Source organism: Macadamia integrifolia, unplaced genomic scaffold (genome assembly GCF_013358625.1).
Source record: "Macadamia integrifolia cultivar HAES 741 unplaced genomic scaffold, SCU_Mint_v3 scaffold1941, whole genome shotgun sequence".
Lineage (NCBI taxonomy): Eukaryota > Viridiplantae > Streptophyta > Magnoliopsida > Proteales > Proteaceae > Macadamia > Macadamia integrifolia.
Window position 1 is genome coordinate 1 of NW_024868429.1, and position 10,562 is coordinate 10,562.

At 35.1% G+C, this 10,562-nt stretch overlaps 1 long non-coding RNA gene across 1 annotated transcript; it reads left to right on the plus strand.

Annotated features, from left to right (window-relative positions):
* Window positions 1-18: 18 nt before the first annotated feature.
* On the plus strand, window positions 19-8,098 carry LOC122065252. Its single transcript, XR_006135957.1, has 3 exons — window positions 19-798; window positions 3,184-3,266; window positions 7,720-8,098. It is a non-coding gene; the product is annotated as an uncharacterized LOC122065252 (long non-coding RNA).
* The last annotated feature ends 2,464 nt before the right edge of the window (window positions 8,099-10,562 follow it).

Here is a 10,562-nt window from a genome sequence, read left to right on the forward strand (position 1 = left end):
AACATGAAATGAATCGGATAGGTAGCAAATGGATTTAATTTTTTGATGATACGTTTTGATTGAGAACTTGCTATTCCTCTTTGGTTTTATGACTTGTCAGTTTTCATCTGTTGTGGTTGCATGCTCAATCAGAGTTCCTAGCTAAATTACTCCTTTTCCTCTTTTTTTTTTTCCTTTGATGGTTGAATCTCATGGTTTCCTTGTTGAATAAATGTTGTCCCATACTGCCCTTTGTTTCAGGTTGTAGTCGTTAGACTTTGTCCATTTTAATTCAATAAAAACTGGTTGCTGGTGTCTTCTTTCCCTTATGTTCTCATACATTAATCCTTGAGGCATGTCTAATAATTTTTTCCTGTGGAAGCACACATTTCTCTGAGGTCTGAGTTTCCTTTGAGTTCAGAATGTTGTCGATAATATAGTGCAATTACATTCTTTGTGTTAATCTTAGTTAGCTTAACACAATCTTCTTCATTGCCATGCATGTGTTTTAAGTCATTGAATTGGCTTTGACATGTGCTATATCATATTATGAAGTGATTGGTTCCCTTTGGAAATAAGATGGTAAGTTTGTTTCGAACTTAGGCTGATGCACCTTGCTATCAATTTGGTAATAGTACTGTTTTGATACATGTTTTATAATATGTGTTACTAACCAATCTTCATGGTCTTCTTATCCTTCAATTGAGTTCCATCGCTACTATCTCATCTCTTTTTATTTATATTTTAATTTAATTCATTTTTCGGATGATTATACCTAGGCAAGATGAGGCGATGGGATGTCCAGCTCATCACTTCCTTGTATTGTTCTCCTATTTTTCTTTGATTTTCCTTTGCTCTTCGTGTATATGCTTGGATGGAGGGAGTAACATGATTCCAATTTATTACGTCCTTTAGTCAGACCTCACATGGCATGCCATTATTTAGAAAATTAGCTAATTTTGTGTATTATTTCCATTGATAGTCTTGTTATATCTCATGAATCATTTAGAATCAGTTTGATTTATTTCCTTGTTTAGAGTAGTTTCTATTTCATTTGATTTCCATATGTCTTTTGCTTTTCTATAAATTGGTCGTAACCGATGGAGAAATCAGATTTAATGGTTGAACGAGGAATTGGTTTTTGAGCTCTATGTGAGTGTGCAAAGTAGTGTTTCCCCTTTCCCTTGCTACTTTGATCTCTTCCTAGGTTCCCTCTTCCTCCTAACCATCCCTCCCATCACTTGTAGGAAGGATGTTGTAGTTGACTGTAGAGTTCAGTGTTCTCTTTGAATCTTTCTAACTCAATTACTTACTCTTTTTTCATTTGACATTTGTTGCATTGCATACACTTTGGACTTATCTAATACGTCTCCGGTACAGTTTCCAGGGTAATATTAACCATTTCTCCCTCATTGGAAGTCCTTGAAATGTTCAGTAAGTGTGGGGCTAGTTTTCATCCCTTTCACAAATCTATCTAGAAATTCTTCATCATATGCTACCTTCATATTGCAATAAAAGAGTTTAACCAACTTCGGATTGCACATTTTCCTAACAATTCAATATAGTATTCCAACCTATGGTTTCAAATAAATTACCAAAATGGAAATTGCTCAAATGGCTATGGACCATAAACCTACTGAAACATATTTGGCAGTTCTCATAAACCATCCAAAGCTCTTCAACCGTTCTTGTCACAAAAAGCACATCTATGGCTATGCCTGGTTCTTAATTTTCTATTTGAGGTTGAGGATGCAACTTTTTTCTTGTTTTTGAAACCACAAAATGGACAAGGGAGGAGGTTGAAGGAGGAGGAATGGAATCTTAGGGTCATTTGTGAACTTAAGAGGAATGCGGAAGAATGAAGGAGAATCAATTGTTTGGTTTGGATAAAATTAGATTAGAATGAGAAAATCGTGCCTTGGGTTTTGAACCCATTCATGCCAATTGATTGCTAACTGATTTGGCTAACCAATTTCTCAACCTAGTAGTCTGGTTTGTAGTTGGTAGAACATAAACTAAGCAAAGAAAAATAGAGTGAAGGAGATCAGCAATGATAAATGCAAGCAACACTAAAACAAACTAATGAATAAAAAAGCAGACAAAATCCACCATTTAAGGATTACGTGTGTTTGAAGGATCCCAACACAGAGTTATCCCCTTGAGTAATAATTATCCTCTTTTATAGGTTTGCTGAAAATATCAGCAAACTGGTTTTTGGTTATGCTAAATTTGATATTCACATCACTTTTACATACATGATTTTTAATGAAATGATATCACATAATATGGGCACATTTAAAATTTTTTAACCGAAGTCCTAAAAAATTTGTTCTGTCCATAGGAATTGAGGACATCTTACGGCTACAATGTTCTCAGCGTTAGCCTTAGAAGTAGATAAGGTTATTGAGTATTTCCTTTTTCCTCTACCATAAGACTCGGGAATTTCATTGGAAATAACTAGTTTCAATAGTACTTTTGAATTTTCTTCCACATCTTGCAAATTATCATTTCAGTACCTAACTTAGTCAAATGTAGTATCCTTATGTAGTATCTTTAGGATACCACAGTCAAAGGTTGGTAGTACTTATCAAATATTTGAAAGTTCTTTTCAGTCTTTAAATGTGATTCTTCAAGGACTAATTGAAATCTAACATAAATATGAGCAAGCATACATGGTTCCTCTAGAGAACTAACTCGAGCAATAATAGTCACTCAATCTCCTTTGACTAAAATATTGTCAAAGCCTCCTCTTTGAGAAAACGCCAGCCCAAAATGAAATGTGCAAGGAAAACCCATTAATTAATCTTGTTACTCCCCCATCCTGGATAGCCTTGGTTTACCAATAATATCCATCAATTGTTAGGATTGGGGTGGGAAGGGAAGTAATTTCTCCCTAACATTCATATTTCCTAAATAAAAAATTTACTATTTTATTGAAATTCAGATCTCTCTCATATAAGCAATAGTATAACATTCATGGTTGTGTTAGTTTTTGCCTTATTTGGTTAAGTTATTTCTTGTCCATATTTCTTTTATCTATTTTAACAGTTTTTAAATTACTTAGTACCTTGTTTGTATGTTCTTGAAAACATTTGTTTTATTGATGATGGTTTAACTTTTCAAATTCATCATGTATGTTGAGCTTCATATATCGCATATTAGTTTATTTCTTTAGAGATCTTATCATCCGACTTATTTTTTTAGATACATGTTGAAGCTTATTAGAGAATCAATGCAATCTCGGTGGACTATTCAATTTCCTTGGAATGGGTGGTCTCGGCAACTTGGTAAGCCCATAAAATCTTTGATTTATCTATGCTTTTGGTAATGAATTTTTTTTTTTGGTGACTGGAAAATAGCATAGTACAGCATAATAACAATTTTGTTTAACCTAAAGGGGACCTGAAAAAAGAGAAACAAAACAACTAACAAAAGGGTGATAACGTCAAAAGTGAAAATGTGAAAATTATAATGGAAAATTTGATTGTCCTATATTTTACATGGGTATGTTTGTAACCAAACTAAATATGTCCCTATAGACAACATGGCATGTTCGGAGGGATGAGGAGCCTTATATGTGTGGGTTGTTGCGGAAGGGGGAAGGAAGAAGTCAACACCTATTTTCGGGGATCTAGGGTCTAGGCCTCACGTGCTCTTCCTCAACTTAAAATTGTCTTTGTTCTTGGTTTACTCCATTAGACAAAGCTAGTCTTTAATCGTAAAATTTAGGTCAAGTGTGAGGTTATGTTTAGGGAAGGTGTTAGACATGCCAACCTGCATGGTTAAAAACAAGTCTTCTGCACTTGGCATTCTAATTAGGAAATGAAATGTTGTAAAGTCCTAAAGCACACAAACATGTAGCACTCCAAAGTGGAAAGCATATCACTACAAGTAAAGAAATACTCACATGATACTAATTCCATTATACATTAGTGTATAGAAAAGTAAACAAAACCTACCAAAATATAATCAAATTGAAGGGGGAAAGTTAAAAAACTTTACTCCAGCTGTGTTGCTAATGAAAGGTTAGTATAGTAATATACATGTGCTAAAAATGCAAACACACCAAAACAGTAGATATGTTAAGGGGGGAGAGGTTCCCTTTGCAGCACGTGTATTTTAGGCCTTGAAGGGACGGTATTATAAGGAAACCTTGAAATAAGGGGATATGTAAGTCACATATTCTTTAGAAAGTTGAATGAAAATGTATTGACTTAGGCTCTTTTTGGTATGGTTTCTATTTGTATTTATCTGATTTCTATTTTTATAGGTTTTTGGTATAATTTATAACGCTTGTTTCCATTTAGAAGAAATTACATTCCCCTCCCTGTACTTTGCCTTAATACCACTTTTCCCTCACATACTTAGAAAAATACCACTCCCCTTCCCTAAATTTTAAAGATTCCTTTAATCGTACCCATTCCATTAGAGAACCTTGTTTAGTGATGCCATCAACCTTAGTATATGTTATATAATCCCCAAATTACCCTTTCGTGATGTGAAATAACAAGACTGACCTTTAGAGCCCAAAAAGGGGTCATTGTTTTTGTGTTGACAGTCTGAAACCCTTCTCTCATTGAAGCTCACCTCATGGAAACCTCATAGAAACCCTAGATATCATCATTCTCTACCTTTATCACCGTCTTGACGTTGCTGCAATAGCCTCCACTATTACCATCATCTTTGTGTGGACTATTTGAAACCCTTATTTCGTTGAAGCCCACCTCACAAGAACCCTAGATATCGCCATTCTCTACTTAGATTGCCGTCATGATGTTGGAAAGCCTCCAACTATCGTCATTCTCTGCTAATATCATCGAAATTAGAGTCTGCAACTCTCCACAGGGAAGCTAGTCTTTGCCCCTTTTTCCCATTTCTCTCATGGTGAAGCCATCTATGTTGCAAACTTGCAATATTGTAGACTAGGGGTTAATTTTCATCTTCAACGATAAAAGCTAGAAAAATTTCATGAAGATGAAAATGGGAAACCTTACCCAAGCAAGCCTATGTGTGATATCGTTATCTTCCACTTTGAATTCTGGTCTCCACCTCTGGAACCGCAAGAGCTGTCCCTCTACTCTGATTGGACCTCTCTTCCAAATACTTATCATGTCGGCTTCCGATTGAAAGCGGAAGAGAACAAATCCCTTCCCAAGAGATTTCAGAATTACTTCCTCCTTCAACGCCCACACAGATGTCACCTTCGATCTGAGAGTGTCCATGGTAATATATCGGAAATTAACCCTCCCAAGGAGAGCAAATCTGTGCTTGGCAAGCTGCCTGACATATGCTGCTTGTGGGATTCTAATACTTGTCAGATTGCCAACCCTTGTTGGTGAAGGCAGGTTATCAATTGACGGCAAGGAAGTAGCCTCCACCACCGATTGATTCAAACCCCCAACCACAGTTGCATATGATAATGGCCTTGATGCATCAGGCATATGCCTCTCAATATCTTCCAACTCCATAGGTGGGGATGAGGAGTTCCTTCTCGGAATCAGATGTGACTCTACAAGAAGAAAAGGGTCTTCCCACCTACCAAAGCCTCCTTCACCCTCTAAAACTCGACTCTCATGGTCACCAATTCCGTGTTCTCTGCAAGTTCCATTTGCTTATTCTCTCCAATTTTGTTTCTTTAATTCTTTGCTTTATTTAATGTATGGGCTAGGTTTAAACAGTTTGGTTTGATTTTCACCATTTCTATCATGTCCTAACAAACACCCATACTTACATTTTTCACAACGCGTGCATTTGCATGTTTGTTTTTGCTAGAATATATATATATATATATATATATACTAGCAAAATTACACGTGCAAATGCACATGTGGGTATACGTTGGAGAGAGAGAGAGAGAAAGAGTTGTTTAAATTCATATTAACTGCATTTTATCCTTTAATAAATATCATTACTATCACAATTAACCTAAATTATTACATAAATGCTATAATCATCCATGCCACCATAACAAAGAATTATGGAAATTTCATTACCATTCCACTTTTCTAAAATAATTATGAAAATGTTGTTACAGAAGTAATCTATTCGATTCCGTTCCATGAGAATGATCTTTGATTGTTGACATATCATGGATGCCATTGTTTTGTGTGGGTGATTGCCTTAACTGGATTATGTTATGAATGGTTGGAAAATAAATACAAAAAATTAAAAGAGATATTAATATTAAAAAAAAAAGCAGACAATGAGAGAGACAGAGAGAAACTGAGATTGAAATTAAATGGTCTATCATCGTGCAGGCAAGAATACAGTAGAAGAATAGAAAATGGCACCAGATAGTGGTGCAGGCAAAAGAATAGACAAGAAGGTAAGAAAACAAACCTTTATATGAGAATAGGACAAAAAAACTGGCTTGTTATTCTCTTACAAGAAACTATGTTAATTTTCAGTTTCACAAGAGTCCTCTAGATCTGTCTCTATGGCTGCGTTATGAGAATCCAATGGAATAGCTATTCATTCATCCACTAAATAATCAGTTCTTGATAGAATAAAAGACGAAAACTTAATGATAATTGCTACAGATGAAAGATGCTCAAAGTAATTACTAATTCTAACAGTGCCAATAGAATGCAAAAGGAATAGATTAACATTTCTCTCTTTTGAACGAAGAGGGTGATTGCTAATATATGAAGAGTTTTGATCCCGTTTTTGTCACTTGCAAAGGCTAGACTTTTGATCAAACATTTGATATTAAACCTATTAAATGCTCAGGTGACACATGTGGCAAATCAACAAGTGGAAATAAAAGAATATTGTTTCTCCACACGTCATACAAAAATCAGAAGTGTAACTTAAGGGTTCCCTTATGTCCTCCCTTCTTCATCGGTAATAAGGTTCCTTTACATTCCCTAAACTTTAAAAATTATTGAATTATAAAAATAAAGATAAATAGAAGGGTACCAATTATATTAAATTTATAAAAAAAATATATAAAATAAAAGAGAAATACTAGAGAAAAAATATGTTATTTAAATAAAAGGATGGGATAAAGTAGTCAAGTGAAAGATTTGTCACTTCGTGCTTTTATATAATGGTATGATATAAATGATATTGAAATCTAGACCACGGACTCTATCACATGTAAAACTAGACCACGCACTCTATCTAATTTCCTTTCTTCTGTTAACATTGAAATCTTGATGAAAGACAAGCCTACCATTTATCTTAAAGATTAGGATCTTAAGCTCAACTAAAATGGCTTTTATCCTAACTTTATTTGATTATTTAAATTGTTGATGTAGAGGAATATTTTTCAATAATTTGCATTACTTTTGCACCACTCTTTATTCTTGGTAGGGAAACAGTTTAATTTTTAATTTTTTTTTTTGGTAAAAGAACATTTTAATTCTAACCTTATATTTTTGAATTGGTACCCAAGTCCTTTAAAAAAAAATGAAAAAGAATGGATACCTAGGGACTTGTGGAAGAGCTTCGCACAGCCAAAAGAGAAAATCCAAAGTTATAAGAATTTATATATCTTCTTGGAGATCTGTATATAGGATGTTTGCTTGAGAACGGATCAGGTTCATGTACGAGAATAATCTTGCATGCTCCTGATCCATGGATTTAGAATCTATTAAATGAAGAGAGAGAAAGTGGATTCCAAATCCATGGGCCGTACAAGAACAATCTCGTACGTGAACCTGATCCGCTCTCTCTTTGTGATACCCTACTTTCTAAAACCCAATCTAATTACCCCTATTGACTTGGTTGATCATATAGGGGCTGAACCGGAGCGAACTGACGCAAGTACCATATGGAACATGGTAGCAAGAGTGACCTTGAACTTGGGTTGGCCTGACATGATCGAGTGGGTACCAAGTGCAATATGTGCACCCAATCCTTGCACTTGCACTTGCACGCACCATGGGGCCATGTACAAGAAGTAAGGGTACATGCTAGTAATTTTGGGTGCATATGCATTTTAATTATAAGAATGAGTTTGTCCCCATTGAAGTCCAAGTGGAACATTAGCAATGGGCTGACTAGAATGGTATACCCACCTGAGAATACTCATCTGAAATATACCCACTTGCATAGTTTTTAAGGCGCTGGTGCGACTAAGGCGTTTGAGGGTTTGTCGGAGCGCCTTAGCAATAAGGCGGGCATAAAGCGTCGCCTTATTGACTAAAGCGTTCTTGTGTACTTTTTTTTATAAAACCAATCTATTTGACTCAAATACTAGTTAAATCCTATTACTCATATGCTAAATAAATATTAAATGTTTATATTCATACCAATGTAAGATATTCATCAAGAAAACAAATCAATAAAGTGAATAAACTAAGTTCATCATCAATTCATCATCAATCATCAATCATGAATCATCAATATTCAATCATCAATCATCTTAACATATTAACATATAATATAAATACATAATTATGAAACAAAATTATAAATATAAAGAAAAGAAGACATAAAATATACAAGTATTTATTATACTTACCTCTATGATGCCATAATGAGTGCCTAAGCCCTAAGGTCATCCACTATATTTCTACTCCTGTCAAAGAAGTAATTAAGAACTTAGAATTAAAATACATCGAAAGTAAAAATCGAGATGCCAAATTAAATGGATGAGAAGTGACTAACCTGGGGATTCTTAATCATTCTAAAAAACTTTAAACTTCAATGAAGCTAAAACATAAAATAAACTAAAATGCTAAGAATTTAGTAAACAATGAAAGTCAAATACTTAAAAGCTCAAGGACTCAAAAAACTTTAAAGTTTAAAGACTCAAAATACGTCAAAGTTCTAAGACTCAAAGACTTTCAATCCAAATCAGTAATTAAATTAAAATCTTCTTCTTCGTCTGCATTCTGTTGCTGGCTTGCTGGCTTGCATCATTTGGAGCTATGCCATAATCATCCTCAATGTTTTCATCATCACGAATATCCTCTTCACTCATCTCATCCACTTCTTCATCTGACGAATCCTCAAGCTCAACCCTCCTACCACGCCGGGTATAGCAAAGATTGGTTCCACTGGTAGATGCTAGAGCCCTCCTTGGTCTATTGTGGTCTTGATATGATGAAGATGCTCCAAGTGCTCTATCAACATCTCTCCAAGTGATATCATTCTCAGGATGAACTAATTCATCATCTGATTCACCAATCATCCACTCACTACTCCAATTAAGATCATCGAGCAACAATGGATTGTAGTTTCTACATTGTTCTTTTCTTTCTTGGAACCTTGCTTAAAGTCGGCGATTATATTGAATGTAGACAAGATCATTTAACCGCTGATGCTCTAACCTATTCCTCTTCTTGGTGTGAATCTGAAAAACATTAATAATATGAGGTTATCTACTTATCTTCAATAAAACCATATTAAGTGAAGTACATGTACTATTGTAATCAGAACTCAATAGTCAATACTCACAAATTCAAATGTGCTCCAATTGCGCTCACAACCAGAAGATGAGCAACAAAGACCAAGTATGCGCAATGCAAGCTTTGAAAGGTCAGGAGCAGTACTTCCATGTCGAGACCACCAAGAGACTATAAATATATAATATAAAAAAAAGGTTAAGTAAAAAATCAACATTTTAAGTTCTAAACTAATTAGAACTTTAAAAGGAAATATACTTACTAGGATTCAACTTGTCCCTTTGTCTAATCGCCATGTCCTTTGCAAAACTTCCTTGAACAGTGGTATACTTGTCAACCTGGACAATGATCTTATCTTGCAAGGTCTCATCAGGCACCAACCTTACAAGAACATCATTGAAGGCATCACTTGCTTTTTGAGCTAAGTCCAACTCATTATCAGGATTATCTTCTATTGCCTTAAAGAACTTGTTTGGATTGAGGAAAAAGGCAGCTAAATATATTGATCCATTCATCATAGTCTCACAACGGTGATCAACAATGGCTATGATTTTCTTCCATTTCCTTTCATCATCTCCAAAATTTTTTTTGATGTTCTTCCTTGCCACTTGTATTGCCATATATACTTCAGGCATAGCAGGCAACTCATCACCATCTACAATCCTCAAGAGTTGAAGAAGAGGTTGTGATGCTCTTATACAATCCATCACACCATTCCATAATGTTGTAGCAAACACAGTCTCAGAAGCACTCTTCCCTGCCTCTGTAGATGCAAGCTTAGAACGGGACCATTCATCATCAACAAATAATTTTTTCAAAGATTCTTTGTGCTTGTATGAGCTCTGGAGTGTTAAAAAGGAAGAGGCAAATCTAATCACTCCAGCCCTCACTAAGTCTCCTCCTGTTTTTTGCCTCATGGCTTTAAGAAGACGAGTGTGCTTGTAGATGAATGCAGTCAATTTCCTGCCCTTCGATATAACAGACATATAAGAGCGTAATTTGCCTACTTCCTCCATCATAAGGTCTATGCAATGAGCTACACATGGACTCCAAAATAACCTCTTCCTTTTCTCCATTAGTAGTCGACCCGCTGCAACATAGTTGGCAGCATTATCAGAGACTACTTGAACCACATTATCTTCACCAATCTCTTCAACCTTACTATCAAGTAGCTTAAATAACATTTCAGTTGTTTGTGATTGGCTAGATGCATCCACAGACTCCAAAAAA